Source organism: Peromyscus californicus, unplaced genomic scaffold, assembly GCF_007827085.1.
Source record: "Peromyscus californicus insignis strain IS unplaced genomic scaffold, ASM782708v3 Scaffold_9__1_contigs__length_137607984, whole genome shotgun sequence".
NCBI lineage: Eukaryota > Metazoa > Chordata > Mammalia > Rodentia > Cricetidae > Peromyscus > Peromyscus californicus.
In genome coordinates, this window is record NW_026294617.1 from 51,289,258 (window position 1) to 51,301,742 (window position 12,485).

Genomic DNA, 12,485 nt, shown 5'->3' on the forward strand with positions numbered 1-12,485 from the left:
ATTGATTTCTTATGGTAATTAATTATTTCAGAATTGAAAAATGGAAATTCCTCTCCAGTGTTATGGTTCATAATTATTTCATTAGTGTTTGGTCAATATTTTATTTAAGGATAAAAATGTTTTCGGTGGGGGGGCGAAGATATTGGTAGTCTCAAAGGAATATTGTTTCAAAGGAGAAATACCAGCAACATTTCCTCAAAAACTTAACCTAGATATATAAGTATCTCATTGTGACTTGATGATTCTTCTAATTTAATTATTACAATAGAATTGAGATAATTAAGAAATGTGGGCTCTATAAACCACGTCTAGTCTTTTCACTGCTCTTATAAAATAACAAATCTTTGCGGTTTCATTTGAGAAACCTTGAAAACAGCTTTAGCTATGAAGAGTAACATGGTATTATGATATTTAATTTTAATTTAGATTCTGAATTTTGAAAGACAAATTCAAAAGGAACTATTGTCTTAGTTGAGGTTTTCATTGCTGTGAAGAGACACCATGACCATGGCAACTCTTATAAAGAAAACATTTAATTGGGTTGGCTTGCTTGTAGTTTCAGAGGTTCAGTCCACTATCTTCATGGCAGGGAGCAAGATAGCATGCAGGCAGACATAATTCTGGAGTTGACAGTCCTTACATCTTGACTCAGCAGCAACAGGAAGTCAACTGACTGTCACACTGTGGGAAGCTTGAGCAAAAGAGACCTCAAAGCCCATCCCTACAGTGACATACTTCCTCCATCAAGGTCCCACCTCCTAATATTGCCACTCCCTGCTGTGGAATGGCTCTTCTGTAGGCTATGAATGTGTATTACTATCATTGGTTAATAAAGAAGATGTTTGGCCAATGGCCACACAGGATAAGGTTAGGCAAAAAAACAAAAACAAACAAACAAACAAAAAAACTAAGGAAGGGAAGAAGAAGAAAAGCAGAGCCAGGGTAGATGCCAGGGAGCCGCCAAAATGCAAGATGCCAGAGGACCTGGAAAGCCATGGGCCAGCCACATGGCAATACATAGATTAATAGAAATGGGTTAATTTAAATGTAGAACTAGTTAATAATAAGCCTGAACTAATGGCAGAGCATTCTGTAATTATTATAAGCCTTTGAGTGGTTATGTGGGAACTGGTGGGTGGGAAAGAAATGTCTGTTTAAAACTCCCTTTGGGAGCCACTTTCTTTTTTAAACCACCACAACTATTTACTAGTCTAATAAAGAAAACATCCTTGGTAAGTGTAAAACTTTACTGTATACACATTTATTTGAAGATATGAAATGGTTTGAAGTAAACATAGAAGAAAATAAAAATATTTAGAAGGAGCTCTATTTATACATGTATGTTGTGCAGCTTTTATTTAAAGTAATCAAGTGCTGGGCTGCTGACATACAACACGTGTAATCTCATTTCCTTGGAGGCTGAGATAGTCAAGCTTTTAGATAGGAGCATTCATTGTGGTGCTTTAAGTTCAAAGTCATATTGGGTTTAATAGTGACTCAAAGAGCATCTGGGCCAACTACAACATAAAAATTGTATAAAACCTACATTCATTCATTAACAATAAATGAATGGAATAATGAAGGATATGGTATATTAGCATAAATCAGACAAAATTATTCTAAAGAAATTTGAAACTTTTTTCTATCTGAAAAAAATTTATAAAAAGTTACACTTAATTTTTAAACATTTTATGACAATAATTATGACTAATTTGATAGGATGGACCAAATGGAAAACAGAATTTGCCAGTTTTGAATATAGGCTATTTTCTTATAAGTAATGCAATTAAAACAAATGAGCTGACAAAATTTTAATGTATTTCTTTGTTTCTTTTCAGAGACTAATACACGTACGTGATTTTCACCAAAGTAAATAAAAAATCTTTTGTCCAAACCCACTGTGACTTTCTAGAGAAAAAGAATTGTTCCTTTGTTTCATAGCCTAGGTCATAAACAATTTAATCACAACATTACTTACTTTTCAAACTGACAAACCAAAGCATATCCCATTGTTCTCTGTACACATTCGTATGTCCCTGCCAACACTGGCCCAGTATAATCTCACCCACATAGAACAGTTGTAACTTTTAATTAAGTAAATAGCTGCAATTTCACACAACAAAATGAAAATCAGACAGACAATTGATTTGTGTTGTGTATAAGCACTTCAGTGAGTTGAGAAATCAAAGCAAAGTTGACTTCATGTGACATGATTTTAATGAGCAAGCCTGATATCATTCATTAGCCTAATTCAAAGGCATAGTGTATAAACATACAGAAAATGACTACACCCTTACAACAAAAACAAAACAATATAAAAATATGTGATATAATTTTGATTCAGTTTAGTTTAATGAATTTGTCAATCTTACATGTTTAGCCTTATGTTTGTATATTTGCTTATTTGAGAGATGAATTGGTAGAATAACTAAGGAAGTTTATATTATATATTGTTTGTTAAAATCCAAATACTACTGAAGCTAAAAAATACATTTAAGTTATAGCCATATTGACATACAAAGAAAAGCTATAATATTTGCTCTGTGTTATATTTTCAATCAAAATATTTAATAAGTGTGTTACTAAAAACCAACATTAATTTTGTGACCTTCAATTTTAAGAATTCTAATACTACAATTTGTGTTTAAGAGAAAGAATTCTGACTGGTATCCTTAAGGCATTAGAAATTTACTGTCTTTACATTTTGTGAAACTTAGGAACATTAGGTTCATATGTAAGGAGGTTCATCTTTGTAAACCAGTTGGAGCAAAACCAGTTTTAAAAAGCCTGATAAAACCCTGCCAACTCATGTATCAAAATATTGCTTCTCATCCCAATCACTATAGTATTCTTAGGCAACTTGAGTTTATAAGTAGGTTATGAAACACAGGAAACTGACAAATTATGGGCTTTATCATTAAGATGACATAGATCATAATCAACCATCTGATGGAGATCGTTAAGTGTTTCCATTCACATAACCAGACTCCAGTAGGTACCTACAGGAAAATAACTTCTAAGTACCTCACAACATAGACACAAAAGCAAAAGTACCTAATCATCACAAAATTATAGTTATGAATAATTTAATTCTACTAGGTGAGTAATGGTAAGGAAAATTGGGTAAGACAGGATGATCCTATCAAGGTCATTTTCTATAAAATAGCAACTTCCAGACAAATCTACAGTACACCAGGCCATATTTTAAAAACTATAAACTAGACTCTTCAAATTTTAAGTTCCTGGGGTCATTTATAGAGCCTCAAAAAGAGACGTTCTTGGTCTTCAGTACCTCGTGGGGTACACTTTGATGTCAGTAAACTTTGTTTTGACTAAATCAGATAAGTCCATGAAGACATCAAAGCAAAATGAATTAATGTTATAGTGGTTGGAGCTTTAAAAGGTTAAATGATCATCAGTCAAACTTTTTTTCCAACTTAATATTAGTGAGAGAATGAATACCATTTCCTTTATTATTATTCCTTCCAAGGATTGTTAATCTGCTAGTTTTTGTAGGCATCAATAAATTAAAATTCTGCAATTATAATTAATAGTTAAATTCTGTGATAATATTTAAACTTTGGGGATTGGAAGGGGGCCCAGAAAAAAATTCATATGAATTTCTATCAGGCAAATATTCAAAAATTGTATTGAGATCCTCTTGAGTTAAAAAAAAAACCTCTGTAAATAAAAAGTCTTAAAAAAATCAAGGCCACAGTTACACTGAGGGACATGGCAATCCATGTTCTGTCTCATTTGTTTTTATGACTTAGATAATTTTTAGATAATTTTTAGAAAAATGATCTTATCCTTCCATTTCCATCATTCATTTTCTTGTTTTATGTATCTAATATACAGCTACCTTTAAGAATAACAACAGAAAATTTTCATTTTATGTGGTCATATTTTACTTATGTACCGCAATAAATCTTATCTGGGGATCAGAGGAAAAAACCAGCCACTATATTAAACACAGAAGTCAGGCAGTGGTGGCACACACCTTTAATCCCAGCACTAGTTAACTATAGAGGTCTGGAGGTCTGTACAGACAGACAGGAAGTTATAAAACTGGGCAGAAAGTGGAAGTGATGTAGCTGGATGGAGAAAGGAAGTAAGACGGCAGGACACAGAAAGGTATATAGGCGTGAGTATACAGGAAGTAGCTCTTTCTGGAGGCTGAGGAGTTAGTATGGTGAGCTTGGCTATGGCTTGTCCTATTCCTCTATCTTTCAATTTCACCCTAATATCTGGCTCCGGGGTTTTTTGTTTTTTTTTTTTTTTTATTAATAAGACCATTTAGCAATTTGTCTTACAATTTCAACCTTTGGATCCTAAAGGTACTAATGTTTCTTTGTGTCATTTGATATGTATTAATAGGTTTTCTGCCCCCAATAATAGGTTTCCCCACTGACGTAATAAGCCAGATCAAGCCAAACTGAAAAAGTATAACAGGTTTATTTGAGCAAAGCGACTCTCTGGTGAGTTCTCCAGTCCCAGAGACCTAATCTAGAGAAGCCACACCCACAAATGAAAGTATAGAGACTTTATAGGCTGAAGCCAAGGGGCGATGATGTGTCCACCACAAGCTGGGTTTGTACCCAAAAGTGGCCAAAAGCTGAGCACTTTAGGTGGGGCTTGGGCAGCTGACAACTTCAGAAGAGAAGGCTGCTGCAGTAGCCACCAAGGACGCAGGAACTAGGCAGCATTTTTATGTCTTTCCTTTCCTTGGAGGTTCCCTGAGCAGGTGCGGTTTGGAGAGAGAGAGATAGAAACTGGCCTTCTCAGACTTGCAGTGGTAAGCTGGAGGTTCCAACCACCTAACATATATGTCTTATTTTGTTCTTCATGTTATTTTACTAATCAGCACACAGTGCTGAAAGTTCTGGGAATTTTTAGGAGTCCTTTTGTGATTGCCTTCTGATACAAGTGAAAGTTAGGATTAGCTTTTGTGGTTCTCATTTTCATTAATAAAATATTTAAGAATGAACTCAAAAGAAGCTAAAGGACACACTTACTAGAGGTAAAAAGAAAACTCCAGGGTAGGTAAACTCTAAATCTTGGCGACCTTATGTGATCCAGCAAGAAAGACAAGAGAGAAAGGAAACACCAGCCACTGAAACCAATATGGAGGACAGCTGTGTGGTGGATAAGTAGTCACATGGTGGGGTAAAGAGTTTCAGGGAAAGAGTGAAACCCAGATCTTTACAGAATGCATGCTTACAAAAGGAATAGAAAGTAGAAAGAGAAAACAGCACTTTTCTGATTAGTTCTGAAAAACAGTCAGCAATCTGCACAGCTATGGCTTTGCATGCCGCATGTAGGTGAAAATTCTGGAAAGAAAAAGGACATTATCTTATTAAAGTCATAATTATTCCTTCTATCTCTTTAGCCTGACTTAAGGTAAATCTGCCTTCAGAAGATGGTCCCTTGGACAAGTGACTGACAGACACAACTGAATTCACTCTTTTCTGATTTGGGTAGCCTGAAAGTCTCCATCCATACCATGGAAATAGCTTTCTCTAATGTGCCCCCCCCAGTGTCTTGCTCTCTTAATTATTCATTCACATTAATGAATAAAATACTACGTGATTATACAAAAGATTAGTAATGGTTTGTATTGTCACATTTTAAATAAACTTTACATCTGTCCAGAGACTTGTGCTGCTCAGAATAAATTTATCACATATAAAATTCAAATAGATTTTGATCACAGTCTTTGCCTCCCCCAAGTCCCTCCAGATCCTCTTCATCTTTCTACCCATCAAACGTTAAGTTCGTTCTCAAAAACAAATCAAAACAATACCAAAAACACAATACAACAAAACCCCCACAAAACAAAACAAAAAAAAGAAACCAAAATAAAACCACATCCAAAAAGAAAAAAACAGATCAAAAAGTAACCAAAGAAATACACATACATGTACAAAAATTATGGAGTCCAAATATATGTTATCAAGTACTACTAAACATGAAGCCTGTCTTGGAGTGATTATTATACTCAGTGTTAGTCTGTTGGAAAAAACTGATTTTCCCTCTCCCAGCAGGTGTAAGTGACAGTTCAGTTGTTAAACTTTACCCTAGTAGCTGGTTTTTCATTCGTTCCTCCATTCATTCATTCATTTTTAAAAAATGTAACAAATTAAAATATAATGATCTAGAACTAAAACTATCACATTGACATTGGCCAAGGCAAACCAGCAGAAGGAAAGAAGCCCAAGAGAAGACATAAGAATCAGAATTCTACTTATTCTCACACTCAGGAATCCCACAAAAACAGTTAATTGGATGCTATAATGTGTGTGCAAGGCCCATGAAGGCCCTCTCCTGATACTTCAGTCTCTGTGAGTTCCTACGAGCTTTTTTTGTACTTTTGGAGGGCCTTCTGTTCTTGGTATCTTCCATCCTCTCTGGCTCTTACACTTTTTGTGCTTCCTCTTCTGTGGGGTTCCCTGATCTCTGAGGGGAGGGATTTGATGAAGACATCTCATTTAGAGCTGAGTGTTCCAAAGTCTGTCTAGCTCTGGGTCTCTACATTTGTTCCCACCTGCTGTGGGAGGAAGTTTCTCCATTGACTGTTTACAGAGTGGGCTGATTATGAGGGTGAAGCAGGGATAAAGGTCATGAAAGCTTCTAAAGTCTGCCTCTTTTGGCTTGCAATTGTCCATTGCTAGGAACGATCAGTGAGTGTTGAATACAGGATTAGAATTGACAGTGGTTGTCATTGACTGGAGATCAGGAGGGCAGGGGCCTTGACAAGGGATCTATAGGGTGTGGGAGGGGAGGAAGCCAGAATAAGAAGTAATTTAGTTCTGGAAATGAAAATGACTATTGTTCCAGTAACAATCATCAAAAAGAATGAGCTTTAAGGAATGGCAGTGGCTCTGCCTGTCAATAACACTTAACTCATAATGGTTTATTCAGAAATGCTAAGTATACAATTGAAGTTTTATCTCATTAAAACATAACACTGATTGGCTCTGAGTCTCTTTAAGAGGTAACAACAGGTAGAGGCAAAGAAGACAGCAGTGAAAGAAATGAATAAGGTGGAGTGACATGAGGGAGAATACGATGCCCATTTTCCTCAAAGGCATGTGAAAGTGAAAGTGGTTGATAAAGCAAATATTTGATAGTTTGCTGCAATCTCAATACAATTGAACGATAAAAGGAATGTGACTGCTTTCTGTCTCTATTCTTCAAGTGTTTCCTTTGTGTTTGTCCTGCATTTGTGAAGGCGAAATGAGCCTTATCACTCCCATTCACTCTCTCCTGTGTCATTATAACTTTCACAGGCAGCATTTGCTGTCATTGACAGATAGGCGGTTGTATTTTATCTGATCTTTAGATGAGTAGGGTTTTTTCCTTTCTTTATATCATAGTTCCTAAAACTGGAGTTTCTTCTTCACTCCTCTTTTCATCACTACGGCACAGAATAGCATCCTTTAACCCCCACCTCTTTCTTTTCATCTTCTCATTGTCTTCCTTTACCTGTCTTCATTTGACTTGTGCAAATGTAAGCCGTGGATACTTTGGTTTGTTGAGAGGGCTCCTCATTACTCTGAGATATCTCAGGGGAAGGACACTAAACTCCATTCCCATTGCTATCCTTTGCTTTCTCAGTCACCTTCATAACCATTTGTTTGTATTTGTAGAATGTATCCCTAACAATGTTTAAAGGAGGTTTTCAGATCAAGGGCATAATTGAATATTGTGCTTTAGTATGCCTTATTTTGGCTGTTAATTCCTGTCAGGTGGATTCCCTCAGGCACAAATTAGCTTGGAGTTGCAAGATGTATTTGTGGGAATCCTTTGGACCAGTGTTTTTGTGTTCAATAAGTAGAAACCCTGGTTTCAAGTCTCTACAGTACAGAAAGTCCTGAATAGTTACCCCAGCTGTTACTGCTTTTAAACATGATCTTTCAAAACATTTTATAAAAGTGGCATTTATATATTGGCAATAACAAATAGATGTCTAATCAGATTTACATAATAGTAGGGAAGTCATGCCTTGTACTGTAAACTCAGGCTCCCACATGTAGCTGGTGTGGTCATGGACCTTAGAAGAAAACCTACTATCATAATTTTTTCTAAACTGGGAACATTTTAAATGCATTCTAAAACATATCCTTAAGCCCACAGATTAGTGTAGCTTTCACTCATCATTGGAAACAAACAAACAAGTAAATAAACAAACAACCAAAACCTTTCTTTTTGGGAAACAGAAGATCATTATAGAAAGCCACAACTAGTCAAAATGTGGAGAAGAGCTGATGGAGAGTACCCTGGCCCAAGTGGAGTCTCTATAGAACAACTTACACACCTGTGGTCCAGGGAGCATCAAGGAAAAGGAGGTAGAAAAATTGTGAGAACCAGAGGACCAAGAAGTCTGCTGCGGGACTGAATCCTCTAGATAATATAACAGGAAAGCTGCAGCCATAGAAACTGAACAATGTGTCTGCCTATACAAGACCTGAACAGCGGCAACACTTGTTGATGTCCCAATGTAGGGGGGGGGGGCGTTTCATGGGTGTTCCACTGCTAGATGAAGCACTACAAGCAATTAACAACTTATGAGAGAGGAAGAATTAGTCTTCCCTAGAAATGAACCCCCTGATTGGTTATCCAATACTAAGTGGTCAGCCTTAGTAATATATGCAGGTAGGCAACACTGAATGAACTCAGCAGGTTGTGTTTATTTGTTTATATGTATGTTTCACAAGAGTGGTTAAAGAAGTGGAGGTGTGAGAGACAAAGTTATGTTTTAAGTTTTAATTACTGTGCTTAAGAGACCCAAATGGTGGAGGCTCTTATTTATGGAAGATAACAAGGCACATGGTTTTACTCCCATAAACAATTTGTTTGACCCTGCTACATCAGATGTGCTATATAACTTGTTGGTGGGAGGTACACCAAACCACCAACAGGAAATATATCAGAATATATGCTTGCTCCTGATTGGCTATAGGCAGAAGGTATACAGGCAGGAAACATGTTAGGATATATGCTTACACTTGATAGGATCTGCTGGAAAATATGGTGACCTTATGGGGTTGCCTTTTTAAGCTTTGGGAAAATATGATTCTTTGTCATTTCCTGGTAATCCTAGAATGGTCTTGGCCAGAGTCCTTCATCATTTCCAGTATTTAATTAAAGCTTGCTTCAAATTTGGCTAAAAGTTGTGGTAGTGGACTTATTCTCAACCACTGGGATTAACAGATGTCCTGGATTTAGGAGGGAAAGGGACATGGGGTGAGGAGGAGGGAGGAGAGAGGGAGAAAATTATGTGAATATGTTTAAAAATAAACAAATTCTATTTATTGTAAGGTTCACCCCACCACCCCCACAAAAGAAAGATTAAAGGTTAAAAGTTTCTATGAGACTGACTGACAGATTAAAATTTCTTGTTTTCAGAGAAAAAACAAGCAAAAGCAAAGAAACCTTCCATACTCTCCTAAAAACCCTCTACTAATGGATGCTTGTCCACATATCCTCACATATATGTACAAGCACATTCGTTTACAGCTAGTCCATTGATATTTTCATAAATGAGTGCTCATGCTGGGACATACTAATCTACTTTGTTTTTTTCCTACAAATATGTTCATTGTAATTAATGTACAGAACGTTGACCTATTTTGAAACCCATAAGCAATGATGAAAGAAGACAAGTTTTACTTTCAACATAGTAAGTTGGCAATAGAGTTGTGCTTTGCTCTTCTTTTTTTAAAAAGTAAATATTTCGTAAACAGAAAAAAGACTTATTTTTAATTGTTTTTACACTATTTCTATTTTTTTCCAGAATTAGACAAATTAATAAGCTATAGTAGATTGCAAAAGTGTCTACAAAATGCATAGGTTGAGTCCATTTATTATTGTCAGTTATGTATATAGGTTAGTTCTGGCCAGTTAGGTTTGGATAACTGGTGAGTAGTACCAGTTGCCTAGAGAATGATTCTCCTTCTCTCAGCAGCCATTAGTTGCCTGTAGTTCTTTAACTAGCCATGATGTCTCATGAAATGTCCCCCATCAGCCCTGGAATGTCAACTGATGTTTTCATTTTACAAGTCTTCTTTAGGCAACCATATTGTTGAGATTTCATATGTACAGTTTTTCTGTCATGTATAGAAGACATCATCTCGGAGCCAATGTCTTGGCTTTTGGGCTCTGAGAGATTTCCCAGTCCCTCTTCTTTAATGCTCCATGAGCCTTATGAGTAAAGGTTATATTATATATGTATCAGTTGTAAATGGGCAACACGAAATGGACTCAGCAAGTTGCTTGTGTGTGTGTGTGCGTGTGTGTGTGTGTGTGTGTGTGTGTGTGTGTGTGTGTGTGTGTGTGTATCTACATTAACAAAACTAACTAAAGAACAGGTAATGCATTTTCCAGGAGGTAGCACAGGAGGACTTAGAGGAGGAGAGAAAAGAATAGAAAAGATGTGAATAGGGTTCATATGTGAAAATACACAAAATTAGAAGTTTTAAATTAACTAAACTCTGATGAATATTAAAAAGTCCTAATAGTAGCTTTGGAAGATTTTATTGGAATGGTAATGGAAATTCATCTTTGTTTTTCTAGTTTATGCACAATAAAGATTCCACAATAAAGACTGTAATCAAACCCTAGTGTGTTGAAGCTAGCCTTTAATTCCAGTACTCTGGAGACAGAGGCAAGTTGATTTCTGTGAGTTCATGGCCAACCTGGCTACATAGAGAGTTCCAAATGAGCATGCTTTATGTAGTGAGAGCATTTCCCAAACAAACCAACAATAAAAAACAAAGCACACAGAACAAAACAAACAATGTCAACAATAATAAGGAAATCCTAAAAAAGCACATCTGTGGGCCTGAAGCACGTAAAATAAATAAAATTAAAGCATAAAAAACATGTTCAAGGTGCTATAAGAACAGTAAATTCATACAGTGAAACCCAGCTACTAATAATGTGAGTGCATTAAATGTGTGGCCTGTGGAGGCCAGCAGATCAGGAAGGTGGCCCTTCATGAACAAGATCAGCATTCTGTACAGAAGCTTTGTCTTTCTCCCCATGTGGACCTGGGGAGAAGGTGCTTTCCATGAATAAAATCAGAAAAGGAACCCTCACAGGAAGCTAGACCTAGCATCATCTTGACTTAGACCTTGGATTTAGTGGCTTATAAGACTGACAAATAAAATTCTGTTGTTCATATGCTAGCTGTACTATGGTCTATTTTAATTACAGTCTGAATGGAATTAGGCAGGCTGCTTGAGGCAATTTAACTTTAAAAATATACATGTCCTTTTACTAAAAAAAAATAAGTTTTAATTGATATGTGAGTTTTAAAAGGTCACGTGATTTTAAAATGGCATAAAAATATATTATGTATAAAGAGCACTTAGCTAAAATATCTTAATGAATAAATCATTTTAATCACAAATTCAGTGGTAGTTTTGAACAGATTTATAAACATTTAAAAACTTGTGTAAATTCAAACATGACTTAACCCATGATGCCAAAATAGTGAGAGAGGTGTTCATGGGGACATGAAGGCTGTGTTCCAGAAGTAGCCAAGGTTGTACCTTGTGCTGGCAGTAGAGAATGGCAGTGTAAAAGATACCCAGGTGGTACTGAAGGCATGAAAGAGTCATGGAGAGCAACTGAAGCTTGGCACTGTGTGGCAGGCTGGGAGTCCCTGAAGAGAGCCTATAAGAGGCTATTAGTGAAAGTGCAGCCCAGTTGTAGCAAGGGACTCCTGTAGCAGGTCCTTGCTGTTGTTCCCTTTGTGGGCGAGGGCCAAGTAGGCACAGAGTCAAACCACACAGACTCTGGGAGAATGTCGAAACAACAAGCTCAGTTTATTCAGGAAGAGGCAAGCCTTATATACCCTCTACCCCACCCTGGGGGGAGATCTGATGAATATGCATCAGCTGGTGTGACATGGCTGCCTGTCATTGGTCCGGATCATCTCCAGATCATGTTTCAGCTGCTGTTGCTAAGACCTTCAGGCAGACCAAGGCTGGCTCTCAGAAAGTATCTATTTACTTGTTTGAGCAGTCTGGCCCTCAAGCCTGTTAGGGATGAGTCATCCCACAGACTCCAGCTGTGTAAGAGATGCCAGTATCATGGGATGACCACCAGGAACAGCAGCAACAGTGGAGTGGAGCCAGTTGAAGCCTAGAAGACAATCTGTATGTGCTGCAGAGGGCAGAGATGAAGAAGTGAAATAAGCCCCTTGGAGGAGCACAGAAGATTGTGAATGAATTCCAGATAACTGGACATGGAGTTATTTATACTGCTGGAATTTGGTTTTGCTTGGTTCAGATTGTGACTGTACCCTGCTTCTTCACTCTTGAAGAAAGTATTTAAATTAATTTAGATTTTTACAAGAACATATAGCTGAAAGACTTTGAATTTTTAAAAGAGACTTTGGATTTTTAAAGAGACTGGATATTTCAAAGAGATTAACCAGGATAACACCAATGGTTCTGCGAAATGGACAAGGAGATGCC